The sequence below is a fragment of the Staurois parvus genome, unplaced genomic scaffold (genome assembly GCF_062004578.1).
Source record: "Staurois parvus isolate SC_StPar_1 unplaced genomic scaffold, SC_StPar_1.0 ptg000303l, whole genome shotgun sequence".
Lineage (NCBI taxonomy): Eukaryota > Metazoa > Chordata > Amphibia > Anura > Ranidae > Staurois > Staurois parvus.
Window position 1 is genome coordinate 9,461,049 of NW_028318099.1, and position 6,000 is coordinate 9,467,048.

A 6,000-nucleotide genomic window follows, 5' to 3' on the forward strand; every position below is an offset into this window, starting at 1 on the left:
AGAAGTTTAATATAAAATGCCTCCTGCTAAATCCAAGCTCTCGGTCGGCTTTTTTTCTATTAGGTTTTTATAGCTGTTGATATTGTCAAATAAATATGATCGATTGTATTTCTGTCACCTGCTCACACTAAAGGTCAAAAAGCAGACATTCAAATATATATTTTTGAGACAAACATTCATTGCAGTATACAGTAGACCATAAATCATCCTGCAAATGATAATTATTTCACTGAAGAGTGACATTTCAGAGCCAAGGAATTAATCCTCTGATTGTTAGCACATACAATACCCCCCCCCCCTCCACGCTGACGTGCTATATGGAAAAAAAATCCAATATATAGCTGTTTTCCAAGACTGGAATTAAACCACAGGACAACCATGTTCTACTCTATTGTTTTTCTTACTCTTCTGGTCCTGACCTTGGCTGATCAAGGTAAGATTGATTGCATGGTTTAACCAACTACATTGAGGCTGATTTGAAAGTCTCTATGTGTTTTATGGGTAGAGAACCATACAGAGAGCAGGTTAATGCATTGTTCAATTCTATACAGGATGACCATGCATGGAAATGAAAAACAAAATCAGCAACTCATCAAATTCCCATTTGGTAGGCAAACCTGTGCCCCCCCCCCCCCTTAATTTTATTGGTGATAGTATAGTGGTGACTTTGATATCAAGGCTCTTGCACAAAGACCTACATGACAATTTAATGACTGCTACACACTACCATGAACGACAATTCATTATGGGTCGCAATGAGATCCCATGGTGGCGAGAGCAAAGATTTTGATTTCCCAATCTGTGCACTAACAAGTGAATATAAGTGGGCAGTCTCTGACATCAATTATTACCTGGATGCATAGCCAAACTAAGACTTAATGGTACCATCAACAAAAACACTTCAATATATATGTTTATATATACAGTATATATTACAAATACGTAGGGAGAGATTTACTTACCCTCAAGTGAGCAAAATCTGGTGCAGCTCTGCACAGAAACCATAGAATCAGCTTCCATGTTGTCAAAGCTTAAGTTAGAAGCTGATTGGCTACCATGCACAGCTGCACCAGATTCTGAGCACACCAGTTTTAGTACATCTTCCCCTTATATATTTCTAAAAGGTTACTTAGGCTTAAAAAGGTAACAAAATGGTAGCTGTATGAGGATGACATTGGTGCCTACAATTGAAAAGGATAGAGGGGTGTGTGGAATATCTAATGGAAGGACATGGGGGTGGAGTTTGAATGTACAGGGGGATTTGTGTATCTTGAGAACACTCCTCAAATTATAACATAGAAATATGAAAAAATGAAAACATAAAAACTGATACAAATGAATTTGAATGTGATTGGATCCATGCTCATATTAATAAACAGAGTGAATCGATTAAAAAAAAATAAAATTAATGATTGGTCAACATATCCATAGGCGCATGCACAAAAACACATACACATACAACTAAATATATATAGGTACCTATTTTCATACATATACAATGCAGCACACATGTACATGCATACATACTGTATCAGTGGGCTTGTGTAGATTTATACTTTAATCCTCACGGTGCTAGAGACGTTTTTGCATTTTTTTTACACACAATGTTTAAAAAAATCATTTTAGGACTGAAAATTACATAAAACCCCCAAAACATTATACATTTTCTGAAAGAAGACACCCTAAAGAATTAAATAGTGGTAGTATTTTGTCACATGATAAAAAAAAATTCAAAACTTCAATAAAAATACAAAAGTTACTTTTAGGACACACAAACGCATAAATTGAACAAGTTTTTTGTAAAATATAAAAGACAAGGTTGCACCGAGTAAATATATCATGTCAAACCTGGGTAGACCTGTGAAATGGAGACAAACTTCAGTACCCTATAGTTTCCATAGGCGGCGCTTTAAAACCCTCCTATAGGTCATCAGTTTAGCTTTACAGAGATCTGATGTTAGAAATATTGCTCTCACTCCGGCATGTGCTGTGATATGTAACATGGGTATTGCAACTGATGTTTTAATGCGTAAGCGACCCCAATGCATGTGCTTATGTGCCTATGGGCATATATGTGGGGGTGGGGGCCTCCAACATTTTTTGGGGGGCAATATTTTATGTGCTTGGGTGTAAATTTAATTTTTTACAGTTAAATTTTCTTTTTTTTCACTTTTTTTTCATCCCATAGGAGACAAAAAGTCCCCTATGTGATGATTTTTCGGTGACAGGTTCTTTTTACTGAAACATCCAGGGTCTGAAAGACCCTCAATGTCTCCTCTGTGCGCTACTGAATGTAATGTAATGCTGATCGTTCTGAATTACATTCTTTCCTGGCCATGCTGGGGAAAATGAAAGGGGGACCCAGAAGTAACCATTTACACATCACTCCCGGGATAGCAACAAGAAGAGAAGGAGAGCTGATGTGTGTCAGCTCAACTCCCTCCCTGTACCCAGCAACACCTGGGTACAGGGAGGGCCATCAGATGCTTCCACATATCTCCCAACTTTCTGAGATGGGAATGAAGGACATCTATTAGCAAAAGTATGTAGGCATAGGGCACACCCCCTGCCACGCCTCCCTTAACTATATAATTTAAAAAAAATGATTGGTTAAACTGACAAATGCCTTTTTTACCACTACTACTCTTTTATATTGGCTTTTGAAATGTACAAATGCAGCAATTTAGAAATTGGATGAAAGGTGTAGCCCTGTAATACACTCTTTGATTGATAATTAGGGTATTTTATATACAACTATATTGATCAGACCAAAATGAGGGACAAATGAGGAGAAAGGAGGGACAGAGGGACTTTTTTTTTCAAATCAGAGACAGTCCCTCGAAATCAGGGACAGTTGGGGTATATGGCTTCCATCTGACAGGCAGGAGTTGGCTTGTCAGATATACACATACTTGTGTAAAACCCCCCCACTGTCAGGACAGTACAACGTACAGACCTGCCAGCAAGAGATAAGGACTCCATCTTGCTTGGTTATTTGTAGTGTCCCCTTCACGCAGCTGTTTTCTCATGGGAACACACAGAATGTTTTTTAGCTTTCTGGGCACATAGCAATAACTAACCTTGAGCATGTAACTAACACGGAATAGAGTTCTATTGTTTTAGCTAGTAGTAACGTGACTAAACCTTTATCTCTTATCTATGTGAAAGAGCTTTGTTGTTTGTTGAATAAACTGAGAAAAATTTTGGACACCATCAAGCGTTTGTGACTTCTCCCACTGTGCGCAGTTTTATGGACCTATTTTCTGTTATATTTTTAAATATGGAATAAAGAAAGATAACTTCAGGTTTAACAATACACATACACACATACAAATACATACATAAACCAAACATGTAACTAATATATACACACACTCATGTGTACACCCAGGGCTAAATATTGGGACACCAGGGTGGAGTGATACAAGTGACTCTGGGGCTGGTGGGGAGTGTTGAGGTGCTGTGACAAAGATTGAGTGACACAACAACCCATCTAATCCCTAAACTTTATCCTTAAGCTAACCTCTAAAAGTAACCTTTACATTCAACTTAATTGATAAATGTAACCGTAAAGCTGGTCTCCAGGCAGAGCTGTGTGAGGCTCCATGTTCAATGGAACTGCATTAGAAATCTACTGGCAGCAGAAAAATGCTAAACGCAGCACCATATTTAGCCACTTTTAGTGCTTGGATGTTTAATCAGTTCATTGATCATAGTACTTGATATTGAAATTAATAAACGGCCAAGCACTAAACGTGACTAGCGCATAGGCACATTTACACACATTTTTTCACGTTTGGCATTTTTTGGCTAAACGTTCCTCTCCTGCACATCAAGCTTCTGCATTAAGGAGAGGAATCTTTCACTGCCCCTAAACTCTGCTGCTATTAAACTCTGATAAAAGCCTATGTGTGCATAGAGGCATAGGGGTTGAGTTACTAAAACTGGAGAGTGCACAATTTGTGCATAGTAGCCAATTACCTTCTAATTTCCTCTTGTTTAGTTAAGCTTTGACAATAAAACCTGGAAGCTGATTGGTTTCTATGCAGAGCTGCACCAGATTTTGCACTCTCTAGCTTTAGTAAATCAATCCCATAGGCTTTTATTGAGTTGAGTTCAGGGGCTTTGGCAAAAATATGTCAGAAGCTCCTAAACTCACATATAGGAGCAGCAGTGTGCATGAGAACCGATTGAAAGAAATACAAAATCCTTTGGCAGCTAAAACCACTCTCATATTAATCGATTTAAATTGTGTATTTAACTGTTTGTCTGAAGTTCACTTTAAACCTAACCCCCTACATTTTAACCCTAAGTGTCAATTCATACTTGTGCGACTTGCCATGCAACTGTATGGTCCAAAGTCGCATGACAAGTAACACCCCATATTTCCCAATGAGTACCATTCAAATCTGTATGACTGCACTACTTTGGTACGACTTTTAATGTGACTGTTGTCCAGTGAATGTAAAGTCGGATCAAAGTTCCACCACAAGTTTCATCAAAGCTCTCCAAAGTCACACGTGAAATTGTGCAACTTTGGAGACACACTAATGTGAATGGAGCCTAAGTCTTCTCCTGGAAACTTCTGTTCCTGGCAGCTTTCTGTTAATGCACCCATGTCCTTACTAATAATATGGTATCGGCTCCTCTTTACTCTGTAGTCTATGGACACAGGCTGAACATGCAGGCACTGACATGTCAGCCTATAGTCTAAATCAGAAGGGAACATTCTAGGATTGCAATGCTTCTCCTCCATAGACACAGTAAAGTGATTGAGCATTGTCAACCTAGTATAGGAAATGAGTTACTGGCATAATAGCTAGGTGAAAAATGAAAGCTAATGTAGCTACCACAGCCAATGTCTGGTAAGCTGCATCAAATTAAATGTTTGTTTAGGGGTTTAGATGCATTTTATGTACTTCTAGACATATTGAAATAGCATATTTTGTCTGATCACAAAGAGTTCCATTAAGTAGTTAGCTTGAAGTAAGAAACTATCCATTGAGTAAAATCAATGATAAAATAAATAAATAAATAAATACATTAATTAAATACTAGGTAAAGAATTGAAAAAGTTGCATTTATTACCCCAGCCAGTAAAGAGATACAGGAGTGTGTCTAAGGCTTTAAGGACACAGGAGGTGATGCTGTGAGGAGTACTGCTGTCATAGGATGCACAGGGTGCATCAGAGTCACTGGGTGACACAAGATGCTCTGGGAGATGTAGGATTGCACAGGAGTCTCAGGGTAATTGCCTTCTTGTGCAGCAAAAATACTGTACCAAATTTGGACACTATTTTGTTCACCTAATTTCTGATTGTCTAATTTTTTTATGTCTTCCAGGCAGTTCCAGCCCCTTTATGCCCCCATCTAATGAAAATAGTGAGATGATTGCTTCTTTTGATAAAAAAATGCGCTCCGTGTGTGCACCTCAAAATAACAACTTTTTATCATCAATGGATAAACTGAAGTTCAAGTAGCGTTACATGGAAATCAGTAAAAAGGCTCTGGTGGTATTGAAGGATGCGCATAAAAGTACAAGGGGATTACTGAGAATAAAATGATTGAATCCCTGAATAAAGACCCATCACACACTGCAAAGATTTCTTCTCACAGTTGACAACAAAAACAAATGCTGAAGCTGAAAAGATTGAATGATAAAGAAAGTAAATGCCAAGTTACATAATACAAACCTCTTCTTAAACAAATGAAATGTATTGCTTAATTTTCATTGATTTACGAAATATAGAATAAAATATAACTGCTTGCCAATAGCAGCCAATGAGTTGTCTTTACTTTCTACTATGTACTATGAACTAGAATGTAATTGATATTTTTGATGCAGTTTTAAACATGCAGAGGTCGAGTCACTAAAAAAGTGTACACTTGCTGAAATTGGTTTAATTTTAACACAAGTGCAAATCAATAAAGTTGCTCCAGCAGTATGCACAGTTGCAGATGTTACGCTCAGCTTTCATAATAAATATCAAATGGTGTGCA

At 37.7% G+C, this 6,000-nt stretch overlaps 1 long non-coding RNA gene across 1 annotated transcript; it reads left to right on the forward strand.

Moving 5' to 3' along the window:
* Positions 1-302: 302 nt before the first annotated feature.
* Positions 303-5,777, forward strand: LOC149457763 (uncharacterized). Its single transcript, XR_016313557.1, has 2 exons — positions 303-433; positions 5,344-5,777. It is a non-coding gene; the product is annotated as an uncharacterized LOC149457763 (long non-coding RNA).
* The last annotated feature ends 223 nt before the right edge of the window (positions 5,778-6,000 follow it).